We start from the raw sequence: 14569 nt of genomic DNA, 5'->3' as shown, positions 1-14569 counted from the left end.
GCAATGAGGTTTGGAGACCGCGGAGGGTACTGGTTACAGCCTATCCACGCCTCAGGATAGAGACTGCAGAAAATTGTGAAATTTCCGGATGAGAACTGAGTGATCTTAAACCTGCCCCATTCGTTGAAAATCTACCTTAGGTATGTTACTTAAAACTTCCTGGCCAGTACATTATACTTCGTGTATTGACTTGGGATATATAAAAACTGCACAACCCTTGGCATACGAGATAGGTACTCAGTTAAAAAGTCTAAAAGTACCTGAGATTTCTTTGCTCCATCGATAGTATATTCTCCCTTGGACCTTGAGCTCCTTGTGCCATGTTACGATTTGGTTGATTGTGCCACCATAATCTGAGCACCTCAAGAGCAAGCAGGAGCTTGTTTTTTTCTGAGGATCTGTGGGCCCCTGTAGAGTATTGCTTATAAAAGGATGATTAGGTGAATGAGACGAAAGAAAAACTGTTTAGAGAGCAAAGGAGTCTTGTGGCTCCCTCAGTCAGGACAATTGAGAATCAAAGTCTTGGACCAAACCTCTGGAGACCTCTGTTTCAGGTCTCCCCTTCGCAGCCTCTTTCCTCACTTATAAAGCAGGAGGGGAAACAATCTCACTAATTGTTTTGTAAAGTTGTGAGGATCCTATAAAAGCTCTTACCAAGGTTGCTTGGAAAATCATTGAGCTTTATCTAGGGAGAAAGTGGTATTCAAGATAAAGGGCGGGGGGGCTTCCCTGGTGGCGTAGTGGTTGGGAGTCCGCCTGCCGATGCAGGGGACACGTGTTTGTGCCCCGGTCCGGGAGGATCCCACATCCAGCAGAGCGGCTAGGCCCGTGAGCCTGTGCGCGTCCGGAGCCTGTGCTCCGCAACGGGAGAGGCCACAACAGTGAGAGGCCCGTGTACCGCAAAAAAAAAAAAAAAAAAAAAGATAAACGGGGAAAACTTCATAGAAGAGGTGATCAGGAGAAGACTCCGCTACCCCCACTCCTTCGCTGAGAGAGATTTATCAGATGTCAAAATCGTGGCTTGTCAAGGAACCAGAAAATAAAAACAGGTCCTCATATTCTGAGGTGGAAAGTCAGCGTACATCCCAATCGGAAAGTTTCCGAGGTAAATGAGGAGAAAGTTTGGGAAAACCAGCTTTTTAGATTCTAACGTGTGTGTGTGTGTATGTGTGAGAATATCTTTTCCCCCCTAACACTCCATTTTATACTTATTCCAATTTAATTTTAAATGGTTTGAAGCTAATTTTGAAGTTAATAAATGTGCATACTGTACAGTGTCTGTAGCATGCCATTCTGGAGTAATAAAGACAATTTTGTATGTTGAGATTTTATAAAAAATCAGTTCTTTTGAAATGTCAAGATGAAATGTCAAATTTCATCTCAAATTTATGGGCTTAAATTGCTCATAACTTTCCTTTATTATTCTTTAAAGTCTGCAGAATCTGTATTGAGGCCACATCTCTCTTTCTTGTTATTGGTCATCTGTGTCTTCTCTTTTTTATGTCTGATCAATCTGGCTAATGGTTTATAATTTTTTTTGATCTTCTCAACTAGTTTCATATTTAATTGATTTTTTTTTTGTTTTGCTTTTTTCTGTGTTCAGTTTGATTGTATTCTGCTCTGATCTGTATTTTTTCCTTTCTTATTCCTACCTGAGATTTAAGTTGTTCCTCTTTGTAATTTCTTAAGGAGGAAGCTGAGGTCATTGGTGTAAGATCTTTTTCTCCTCCATATATGAGTTTAGCGCTATGAATTTCCTGCCAAGTACTGCTTTAACTATTTCCCACAGATTTTGAAACATTGTTCATTATTTTAGTTCAGTTCAAAATACTTTAAAATTCTCTCTGCTTTTTTCTTTGACCTGTGGGTTATTTAAAAGTGTGTCACTTTCCTAGGCTTCCCTGGTGGCACAGTGGTTAAGAATCCACCTGCCAATGCAGGGAACATGGGTTCGAGCCCTGGTCTGGGAAGATCCCACATGCCGAGGAGCAGCTAAGCCTGTGCGACACAACTACAGAGCCTGCGCTCTAGAGCCCACGAGCCACAACTACTGAGCCCACGTGCCAGAACTACTGAAGCCCACATGCCTAGAGCCCGTGCTCTGCAACAAGAGAAGCCATTGCAATGAGAAGCACATGCACCACAACGAAGAGTAGCCCCCGCTCGCCGCAACTACAGAAAGCCCATGCACATCAATGAAGACCCAACACAGCCATAAATAAATAAAAAAAAAGTAAGTAAATAAATCTATTAAAAAAAAAGAAGTGCGTTACATTGCTAATAGTTTAAATTTTTCAAATATCTTTCTGTTATTGATTTCTAATTATATTCCATTGTGGTCAGAGAATATACTTTGTATGATTTGAATCCTTTTAAATGTATTGATATTTATAGCCCAGACTCTTGTCCATCTGGGTAAATGTTTCACGTGTGATTGAAAATAATGTATATGCTGCTGTTATGCCAAGTGTTCGAAAACCAATTAGCATAAGTTGGTTGATAGCATTTTTTAAGACTTCTTTATTCTTTCTGAATTTCTACCAACTTGTTCTATCAATTATTGAGAAAAGCTTATTGAACTCTCTTTTATGGGAATTGTTCTATTTCTCCTTTCAGTTCTATCAGCTTTTGCTTCTTGTATTTTGAAGCTTCGTTATTATATGAATAAACATTTAAGGTGAATTGATCCCAGTATCATTATGAAATAAGCTTCTTAATAATTGGTGATATGTTTTGCTTTGCAATTTACTTTGTTTAATATTTTTTAAATTAACTTTTATTGGAGTAAAGTTGCTTTATATAATATTAATATAGCCACTCCAATAACATTTTTTCTTTCTTCTTTTTTTTTTTGGCTGCACCATGCGGCATGTGGGATCTTAGTTCCTTGACCAGGGACTGGACCTGTGCCCCCTGCAGTGGAAGTGCAATCTTAACCACTGGACTGCCAGGGAAGTCCCTCCAATAACTTTCTTTTGATTAGTGTTAACAGGACAATGCTTTTCCCATTCTTTCACTTTTAACCTATTTGTGTCTTTATATTTAAATACAGTATATAATTGGATTTTTAAAAATCTAAATGGACAGTTTCTGACTTTTAATGAAGGAGGTGTCTAAGCCATTTATATTTAATATGATTTTTATATTCTAGGGTTTTAAATCTATCATCTTGCTATTTGATTTCTATGTGTTCCACCTGTTCTACATTCCCCTTTCCCTTTCTTCTGCCTTTATTTTTTGAACGAACTGAATATTTCTTATTCTGTTTTATTCCTTTGTTGGCCAATTAGCTATAATTCTTTTTAAAAATTATAATGATTGCTTTAGCATATACAGTATACCTCTCTATTAGTTTCCTCAGGCTACTCTAAGAAAGTACCACAAACTGTGTGGCTTAAAATAACAAATATATTCACTCACTATTTTGGCGGCTAGAAGTCTGAAATCAATGTATTGGCAGAGTTGGTTCCTACTGGAAGTGCTGAAGGACAATCTGTTCCATGCTTCTCTCCTAGCTTCTGGTGGTTGCTGGCAATCCTTAGTGTCTCTTCACCTGTAGAAGCATCACTCCAATCTCTGCTTATATTTTCGTATGACGTTTCTTCCCGTGTCATTGTGACTTCACATGGCCATTTCCCCACTGTGTGTGTTTGTGTACCCAAATTTCTCTTATCTTATAAGGACACCATTGGTTAAGGGCTCACCCTAACCCAATATACCTCATTTTAACTTACATCTGCAAAGACACTATTTCCAATAAGGCTACATTCACAGGTACTGGGGATTAGAACTTGAAAATATACTTTGGAGGGGCACAATTCAACTCATGACAACGTCTTTAACTTGTCACAATCTATCTTCAAGTAATATACCACTTTACATATAGTATGAGAATGTTACAACAGTGTACTTTCATTTCTTCTCAATCTTTATGCTATTGTTGTCATACATTTACTTCTACATATTTTATAAACCACATATCACATAGTTATCATTTTTTGATATCAGTAGTCATTTGTCTGTGAAGTAACTTTTAAAAATAAGAAAATTTATATTTATCCACATATTTTCCATCTCTGGTGTTTTTTGTTCTTTTTATAGATTCATTTACATCTGGTATAATTCTACCTAAAGTATTCTCTTAGAAAGCACATCTTCTGGTGATGAAATCTTTCACATTTTGGGAATCTAAAAGGTATTTTGTCCTAGTTTTAAAAATTGTGGTAAAAAACACACAACATTAAATTTGCCATGTTAACCATCTTTAAGTGTATAGTTTAGTAATGTTAAGTATAGTCACATTGTTAAGCAATAGGTCTCTAGAAACTTTTCATCTTGCAACACTGAAACTCTATACCCACTGAACACTAATTACTCCTCTTCACTCCCCTCAGCCCTTGGTAACCACCTTTCTACTTTCTATTACTATTACTATTACTTTCTATTTCTATTACTTTATATACTTTATGTGAGTGGAATCATACATTATTTGTTCTTTTGTGACTGGCTTATTTTATTTAGGTTTATCCATTTTATAGGATGTGACAGGATTCCCTTCTTTTTTTTTTTTTTTTTTTTTTTTTTGCGGTACGCGGGCCTCTCACTGTTGTGGCCTCTCCCTTTGCGGAGCACAGACTCCGGACGCGCAGGCTCAGTGGCCATGGCTCATGGGCCTAGCCGCTCCACGGCCTGTGGGATCTTCCCGAACCGGGGCACGAACCCATGTCCCCTGCATCGGCAGGCGGTCTCTCAACCACTGTGCCACCAGGGAAACCCTATCCATTCATCTTTTGATGAATGTTTGGGTTGCTTCTGCCACTTGGTTATTGTGAATAATGTTGTAATGGATATTCATGTGTAAATATATCTTCAAGACCTTACTTTGAAGTCTATTGAGCTATATACTATACACCTAGAAGTGAGGTTGCTGGATCATGGTATTTCTATTTTTATTTTTTTGAGGAACCTCCATACTGTTTTCCACAATGGATACATCGTTTTACATTCCTACCAACAGTGCACAAGAGTTCCAAGTTCTCCACATCCTTGCCAGCACTTGTTCTTTTCTGTTCTTTTGATAGTGACCACCTGATGGGTATGAGGGAATGTTTCAAAGTGGTTTTGATTTGCATGTCCCTAATGATTAGTGATGTTGAGCATCCTTTTATGTGCTTATTGGCCATTTGCATATAATATTTAGAGAAATGTCTGTTCAATTCATTTTCCCGTATTTTAAATGGATTTTGTTGTTGTTGAGTTGTAGAAGTTTCTTTTTCTTTTTTTTTCTTTTTTTTTTTTTTTTGCAGTACGCAGCCCTCTTACTGTTGTGGCCTCTCCTGTTGAGGAGCACAGGCTCTGGACGTGCAGGCTCAGCGGCCATGGCTCATGGGCCTAGCCGCTCCACGGCATGTGGGATCTTCCCGGACTGGGGCATGAACCTGTGTCCCCTGCATCGGCAGGCGGACTCTCAACCACTGCGCCACCAGGGAAGCCCTGTAGAAGTAACCCCATGTCAGATATATGACTTGCAATTACTTTCTCCCATTTCATAGGCTATCTTTTCATTTTGTTGATTGTTTCCTTTGATGTACAGAAGTCTTTAAGTTTCATGTACTCCCATATGTCTGTTTTTTATTTTGTTGCCTGGGCTTTTGGTGTCATAGTCAAGAAATCATTTTCCAGTGTCCTCAAGTTTCTCTGCCATGTCTTCTTTTAAGAGTTTTTGGATATGGAGTATGGAAAAGGCCCAACTTTATTCTTTTGCATGTGGAAATATATCTATTTTTCCAAACACCATATGTTGAAGAGACTGCCTTTTTCCCATTGTGTAGTTTTGGCACCCTTGTCAAAAATCACTTGGCCTATTTTTCAAGGATGTATTTCTTGACTATCTATTGTGTTCCACTGGTTAATATATCTATCTTTATGCCAGTATCACATTGTATTAATTACTGTTCCTTTGTAGTATGTTTTGAAATCAAAAAGTACGAGGCCTCCAGCTTTGTTCTTTTTCAGGAATGTTTTGGCAAGTCAGGTCCCACATGAATTTAGGATTTTTTTCTATTTCTGCAAAAATTGCCGTTGGGATTTTGATAGGGATTGCATTGAATATGTAGATTGCTTTGGGTCATATGAACATTTTAACAATATTGAGTCTTTCAATCCACAGGCATGGGCTGTCTTTCCATTTATTTGTATCTTCTTTGATATTTTTAGTAGTGTTTTGTAGTTTTGAGTGTATGAGTCTTTTACCTCCTTTGTTAAGTTTATTCCTAAGTATTGTATCTTTTTTTTTTTTTTTTTTTTGGTGCTGTAGTAAATGGAATTATTTTCTTAATTTCCTTTTTGGATTGGTCATTGTTAGTGAAGAGAAACACGACTAATTTTTGTGTGTTGATTTTGTATGCAGAAACTTTGCTGAAATTGTTTTTAGTTGTAACATTATTTTTTCTGGGATTCTTAGTTTTTTCTGCATATCAGATCATGTCATCTGTGAACAGAGATAATTTTACTTCTTCTTTTCTAGGTTTTTTTTTATGTCTAAATTACTTTGGCTAGAACTTCCACACTCTGTTGAATAGTATTGGCAGGATTGTGTATTCTTGCCTTCTTCTTCATCTTAGAGGACAAGCTTTCAGTCCTCTACCATTGAATATGTTATTAGCTATGGGCTTTTAATATGTGGCTTTTGTTATGTTGAGGTAGTTTCTTTCTGTTTCTAGTTTGTTGAGTAACTTTTGTCATAAAATGATATTGAATTTTTCTGCATTGATTGAGATGATCGTGTGGTTTTGTCCTTGATTTTGTTAATGTGGTGTATTACATTGATTGATTTTTGTATATTGAACCATCCTTGCATTCCAAGTATAAATCCCACTTGGTCATAGTGTATGATTCTTTTAATGTACTGTTGAATTCAGTTTGCTAGTATTTTGTTTAGGATTTTTGCATCATTATTAATCAGGAATATTGGTCTTTAGCTTTATTTTCTTGTGTTTTTGTTTGGTTTGGGTATCAGGGTAATGCTGGCCTCATAGAATGAGTTTGGGAGTGTTCCCTATTTTCAGTTCTTAAGAAGAGTTTGAAGAGGATTGGTGCTAATCCTTCTTTCAATGTTTGGTACAATTCTCTGGTGAAGGCATCTGGTCCTGGGCTTTTCTTTGTTGGGAGCTTTTTCATTAGTGCTTCTATCTTCTTGCTAGTTATAGGTATATTCATACTTTTTATTTCTTCATGTTTCAGTTTTGGAAGATTGTATGTTTTTAGGGATTTATCCATTCCTTCTAAGGTATCCAATTTGTTGGCATATAATAATTCACAGTAATCTCTTATAATCCTTTTTATTTCTGTTACATCAGTTGTAAAGTCCCTATTTTCATTTCTAATTTTAGCTATTTGAGTCTTCTTATTTTTTTTTTAGTCTAGCTAAGAGTTTGTCAATTTTGTAAATCTTAAAAAAAACCTACTGATTTCATTGATTTTTTTTCCTATTGTCTTTCTATTCTCTTTTTCATTTATTTACTCTCTAATCTTTATTATTTCCTTCCTTCTACTAACTTTGGGTTTAGTTTGTTCTTCTTTTTCTAGTTCTTTGATGTGTAAGTTCAGGTTATTGATTTGAGACCCTTCTCTTTTAATGTAAGTGTTTACTGCTATTAACTTTCCTCTTGGTTCTACTTTCATTGCACCCATAAGTTTTGATATGTTGTGGGTTTTCAGATCCAGAAAAGATCTAGGTATTTGTAAATAAATAAATAAATTCCTTATTTCTTTTATAAAATAAGAATTTTCTAAATTATAATGCTCTCTTTTTGACCCATTTGTTGTTTAATAGTACATTCTTTCCTTGACATTGGTCTTAGTGATGATTTTTTATATTTGACACCGAAAGCAAGTGCAAGAAAATCAAAAATAAACAAGTGGGAGTACATCAAACCAAAAAGCTTCTGTACAGCAAAGGAAACCATCAACAAAATGAAAAGTCAACCTACCAAATGGGAGAATATATTTGCAGGTCATGTGTTTGATAAGTGGTCAACATCCAAAATATATAAAGATAAAAAACTCGTACAACTCAATAGCAAGAAAACCCCCAAAATCTCATTAAAAAATGGGAAGAGGATCTGAATAGACACTTTTTCAAGGAGGGTATATAAATGGCCAACAGGTATATGAAAAGGTGCTGAGAATCATTAATCATCAGGGAAATGTAAATCAAAACCACAATGAGTTATCACCTCACACCTGTTAGAATGGCTATTATCAAAAAGACAAGAAATAACAAATGTTGGCAAGGATGTGGAAAAAAGGAATCCCTTGTACACTGTTGGTCAGAATGTAAATTGGTGCAACTACTATGCAAAACAGGATGGAAGTCCTCGAAAAATTAAAAAATAAAGCTACTGTATGATCCAGCAATTCCACTTCTGGGTGTTTATCTGAAGTGAAAACACTAACTTCAAAAGAAATATGCACCCCGTGTTCACTGCAGCATTTTATAATAGCCAAGAGATGGGCTCAACTTAAGTGTCCATTAAGGGATGAATGGGATACTATTCAGCCATAAAAAGAAGGAGATCTTGCCATCTGTGACAACAGGGACAGACCTTGAGGGGATTATGCTAAGTGAAATAAGCCAGAGAGAGAAAGACAAATACCACATACCTCATTTATATGTGGAATCTAAAACCACCACCACTTGGGACTTCCCTGGTGGTCCAGTGGTTAACACTTTGCCTTCCAATGCAGCAGGTGCAGGTTTGATCCCTGGCTGGGGAGCTGAGACCCCACATGCCTCATGGCCAAAAAACCAAGCATGAAACAGAAGCAATATTTTAACAAATTCAATAAAGATTTTAAAAATGGTCCACATCCAAAAAAATAAATTAAAAAAACAAAAAACCACCAACACCACCACCAACAAACCAAACTCATAGATACAGAGAACAAGATTGGTATTGCCAGAGATGAGGGTTTGGGGTGGCCAAAATGGTGAAGGGAGTTATAAAATAAATGATTGCTTGGGATGTAATTTGTATCATGGTGAATATAGTTAATAATACTGTATTGTATGTTTGAAAGTTGCTAAGAGAGTAAATCTTGAAAGTTCTCATCCAAGAAAAAAAATTATACATATACGTGGTGATGGTTGTTAACTAGACTTATTGTGGTAATCATCTTGAAATGTATACATAATTAAATCATTATGTTGTGTGCCTGAAATTACTATGTTATATGTCAATTATGTCTTTTTTTAAAAAATTAATTGATTAATTAATTTATTTTTGGCTGTGTTGGGTCTTTGTTTCTGTGAGAGGGCTTTCTCTAGTTGTGGCAAGCGGGGGCCACTCTTCATCATGGTGCGCGGGCCTCTCACTATTGCGGCCTCTCTTGTTGTGGAGCACAGGCTCCAGATGCGCAGGCTCAGTAGTTGTGCCTCATGGGCCCAGTTGCTCTGCGGCATGTGGGATCTTCCCAGACCAGGGCTCGAACCTGTGTCCCCTGCATTGACAGGCAGGTTCTCAACCACTGTGCCACCAGGGAAGCCTCAATTATGTCTTTTTTTTAAAGTTTTTTTTTTTAAAGATTTTTTTGATTTGGACCATTTTTTAAAGTCTTTACTGAATTTGTTACAACATTGCTTCTGTTTTATGTTTTGGTTCTTTGGCCGCGAGGCATGTGGGGTCCTAGCTACCCAACTAGGTATCGAACCCGCACCCTCTGCAATGGAAGGTGAAGTCTTAACCACTGGACTGCCAGGGAAGTCCCTAAAAGTTTTTTTTTTATTGAAGTATAGTTGATTTACAATGTTTCAGGTGTACAGTAAAGTGATTCAGTTATATGTATATAATAAATATATATATGTTCCTTTTCAGATTCTTTTCCATTATAAGTTATTACAAGATATTGAACATGGTTCCCTGTGCTCTACAATAGCTCTTTGTTGTTTATCTATTATATATATAGTAGTGTGTGTCTGTTAATCCCAAATTCCTAATTTATCCTTCCCCTCCTTTCGCCTTTGGTAACCATAAGTTTGTTTTCTATGTCTGTCAGTCTATTTCTGTTTTGCAAATAAGTTCATTTGTATCATTTTTTCAGATTCCACATCTAAGTGATATCATATGATATTTGTCTTTCTCTTTCTGACTTACTTTACTTAGTATGATAATCTGATGATAATGATAATAACAATTATATCTTTTTTTTAGAGATTTCTAGATATCTTTTTTTTGAAATTTTATTTTATTTTATTTATTTATTTTTGGTTGCATTGAGTCTTCCTTGCTGCACGTGGGCTTTCTGTGGTTGCGTTGATTGGGGGCTACTCTTTGTCATGGTGTGCAGGCTTCTCATTGTGGTGGCTTCTCTTGTTGCGGAGCATGGGCTCTAGGTGCGCAGGCTTCAGTAGTTGTGGCATACGGGCTTAGTTGCTCCGTGGCATGTGGGATATTCCCGGACCAGGGTTCGAACCCGTGTCCCCTGCATTGGCAGGTGGATTCTTAACCACTATGCCACCAGGGAAATGCTCAATTATATCTTAATGAAAGAAAGAAACCAAAATATAAATACTTTCAAAATGATTAAAACCTTGTGTTTTAACATTAAAAATTTAAATAAATAGGATTTTTTTTGTGTGCAAAGAAGAAAAAAGTGAAGAATGTTTTATTATTGTTATAGGCATCTGTGGTGAACTTTAGTTATTAATTGCCTATGTGACTAGCCATAGAAAGGGTGCAGCGTCAGAAGAGAGGTAAGGCTTGCAGTTTGATACACTCAGCAAGGACATGCAGGAGGGCCTATGGTGGGCTGCCTCTCCTGACACTTATGTGAATTGGTTCAAACACAATAAGATGGATTTGGTTTATACAAACAAAGTAAATATATTTGGACTGAAATTTGAGGGATTTTAGTTGTACCTATTGAAGAAACATTTAAATTAAAGTTAATATAATATATAGAGCAGAATACATTTGAGTAATATATATATATATTTGAATAATAAACATGAAAAAAGAGTGCATTGTTTAATTTCCACATATTTGTGGATTTTTCTATTTTTCTTCTACTGTTTATTTCTAGTTTCATTTCATTGTAGCCAGAGAAGATACTTTGTATGACTGCAGTCTTCTTAAATGTGAAAAGACTTGTTTTGTGGTCTAACATGTTACCTATCTTGAGAATGTTCCATACCTTGATTCTCTTTTCATTTCCCTTTGTGTAAATTATATAGGTATTTTCTTTGTGATTACCATTGCAATAACATGAAACATCTTAAAGGTATAGCAGTCTATTTTAAACTGATAATAACTTCAATTGCCTATAAAATCTCTACTCCTTTAAATCTCTGCCTTTCTTATTACAGGCATACCTTGGAGACTGTGGCTTCAGTCCAGACCACTGTAATAAAGCAGATACCACAATAAAGCAAATCACATGAATTTTTTGGTTTCCCAGTGCATATAAAAGTTACATTTACACTATACTGTAGTCTATTAAGTGTGCAATAGTATTATGTCTTTAAAAACAATGTACATGCCTTAATTTTAAAATACATTATTGCTAAAAAATGCTAACCATCATCTGAGTCTTCAGTGAGTTGTAATCTTTATCAGGTGCAGGGTTTGAAATATTGCAAGAATTACCAAAATGTGACACAGAGACGTGAAGAGAGCAAATACTGTTGGGAAAATGGTGCCTGATGCTGGGTTGCTACAAACCTTCCATTTGTGAAAAATGCAGTATCTGCAAAGCACAATAAAGCAAAGCTCAGTAAAATGAGGTATGCCTATATATGTTATTGATGATACAATTACCTCTTTTATATTGTGTATCCATTAACATAAATTTGTAACAATTTTTTATGTTTTTGTTTCTTAAATTCTATATTAGATTGTAAAGTGATTTACACACATACATTATCACACTACAGAATTCTATATTTGTCTAAATATTTACTTATACCAGGGAGTTTTATATTTTTGTATGGTTCTGTGTTGTTTATAATCCTTTTGCTTCAACTTGAAGGAGTCCCTTCAGCATTTTGTAGGGCAGATCTAGTGGTAAGGAACTCCCTTAACTTTTGTTTTTGTAGGAAACTCTTTAATTTCTCCTTTGTTTTTGAAGAAAAGTTTTCCAAGATATAGTATTCTTGGCTGGCATTTTTTTTGTTTCAGTACTTTAAATATATTATCCTACTCCCTTCCAGGGAAGGTTTCTACTGAGAAATCTGCTGACAATCTACTAGTAGCTCCTTTGTACATAAAATTTGCATTTTCCTGGCTGCTTTCAAGATTCTTTGCCTGTGACTTTTGACAATTTGATTATAACGTCTGTTGGCTTACAAACTGGCCCCTCTACAAGGAGGGTAAGGAGAGACTGAAGAATGAAGCAGACCACTTCATTTTGGTAGGTGGCAATTTTAATAAACAAGGGAATTTACATACAAGGCTTGTGTTGGGTGGCCGCAAGATGAGTAATCTCCACATCATCTACCTGCCAGAATCTTAAAAGTTTATAGAGGTTCAGTCATGTATACTGTCTTGATGGTCTCAACAACACTGTTCTCTCAAGGCTGTGTCCTTGAAAACGGTTCCCACTGTGGGAATGATGGGCAGAACATACATTCTAAGGACAGGGAAGGGGGTGAGAAGCCTCTGTTTGCCCTGGTCCAGCTTTTAGGTCAACCAGTGGTCATGTCTTCTAATAGATTACCTCTTCAAACAATATCTCTTGTTGTAGATCCCTTTAGATTTTCCCTAACTGGAGTTTCTTGAATTTCTTGAATTTGTATGTCCATTTCTCTCCTCAGATTTGGGAAGATTTCAGCCATTATTTCTTCAAATAGAATCTCTGTTCCTTTCTTTCTTTCTTCTCCTGCTGGGATTCACATGGTGCATATATGGTTCCATTTGATGATGACCCAAAAAGTGCCTTAGGCTCCCCTTCATCTTTCATTCTTTTTTTCTTTTTGCTCCTCTGCAAACAGTACTTTTGAAAGTCTTGCTGTCAGGTTCATGGATTCATTCTTCTGACTGCTCAGGTCTGCTGTGGAGTCCCTTTAGTGAATTTTTCAATCCAGATATTGTGTTCTTAAGTTCCACAATTTCTGTTTGGTTCTTCTTCATAGTTTCCCTCTCTTTGTTGATATTCTCATTTGGTTCATGCATAATTTTCCTGATTTCATTTTAGTTGTCTATCTATGTTCTCTTTTAATTCATTGAGCACCCTTATAGCAATAATTTTGATTTTTTTTTGGCTAATTAATATATTTCTGTTTCATTAGGGTTACTTTCTGGAGATTTAATTTTTTCATTTAAATGTGTCATTTTTCTTGTTTCTTTGTATGGCTTATTATTTTTTTCTTGGGATTTTAGCATTTGAAGAATCAGCCATCACCCCCAGACTTTTTAATCTGCAATTGTGTAGGGAGAACTTTCTCCACTGAGCCTGGCTAGGGATTCTGGGGACCGCTCAAATCTTTTCTAGGGATGCATCCTCTCTGGGCTTTAGGAGGTTTGCCAGTTCTTCTTCTTTTTTTTAAGAATAAATTTATTTATTTATTTATTTTTGGCTGCATTGGGTCTTCGTTGCTGCACACGGGCTTTCTCTAGTTGTGGTGAGTGGGGGCTACTCTTTGTTGTGGTGCACGGGCTTCTCATTGTGGTGACTTCTTTTGTTGCGGAGCACAGGCTCTAGGTACGTGGGCTTCAGTAGTTGTGGCACACAGGCTCAGTAGTTGTGGCTCGTGGGCTCTAGAGCACAGGCTTAGTAGTTGTGGCACACGGGCTTAGTTGCTCTGCGGCATGTGGGATCTTCCTGGACCAGGGCTGGAATCCGTGTCCACTGCATTGACAGGTGGATTCTTAACCACTGCACCACCAGAGAAGTCTACCAGTTCTTCCTGAGAGCTCCCACTGGAGTGTCTCTTTGATACTGTGGCCTCTTTGGTACTGTAATAAGCTGCAGTATTGGAACTCTACCTAGTGTCTCTGGTAATGAAAACTCTGGTGAATGTTGATGGTTTTGTTCTCAGATACCCCTAATCTGGCTTCTGTATTCCTGTCAGTACTTGGATTCAAGTAAGACAGAAAATGGTCCCTCAGGCAGCCCCCCATAAAAGTCAGAATAATGGACATACATTCTACTTGTTTCTCTCACCAGGGAGAATATGTGAACTGAGGTTTTCCTCCTAATGGTGCCACACTGTGTGGACAGTAGGGGTTCTGGCAAGAGAAAGTGCTGTGAATTTTCCTGCCGACTTTGAGGCAGTTGGCTTAGTGCTCACCTGGGGTGCAGGATCCGTTTTTTTTTTTTAACTTATTTTATTCAAGTATAGTTGATTTACAATGTTGTGTTCATTTCTGCTGTATAGCAAAATGATTCACTTATACATATGTATGTGTGTGTATGTATATATATATATATATACACACACATACACACACACACACACATATGTATATACACACACACATTCTTTTTCTTTTCCATTATGGTTTATCACAGAATATTGAATATAGTTCCCTGTGCTATACAGTGGGACATTGTTGCTTATCCATTCTATATA

At 36.7% G+C, this 14569-nt stretch overlaps 1 long non-coding RNA gene across 1 annotated transcript; it reads left to right on the top strand.

The window, feature by feature from the left end:
* The first annotated feature begins 2246 nt into the window (after positions 1-2246).
* LOC137230695 (uncharacterized) lies at positions 2247-11441 on the top strand. The gene is made up of 2 exons (XR_010946221.1): positions 2247-4195; positions 11366-11441. It is a non-coding gene; the product is annotated as an uncharacterized lncRNA (long non-coding RNA).
* Positions 11442-14569: the final 3128 nt, after the last annotated feature.

This window comes from Pseudorca crassidens, chromosome 9, assembly GCF_039906515.1.
Source record: "Pseudorca crassidens isolate mPseCra1 chromosome 9, mPseCra1.hap1, whole genome shotgun sequence".
Taxonomy (NCBI): Eukaryota; Metazoa; Chordata; class Mammalia; order Artiodactyla; family Delphinidae; genus Pseudorca; species Pseudorca crassidens.
This window is presented reverse-complemented; position numbering and strand designations above follow the sequence as displayed.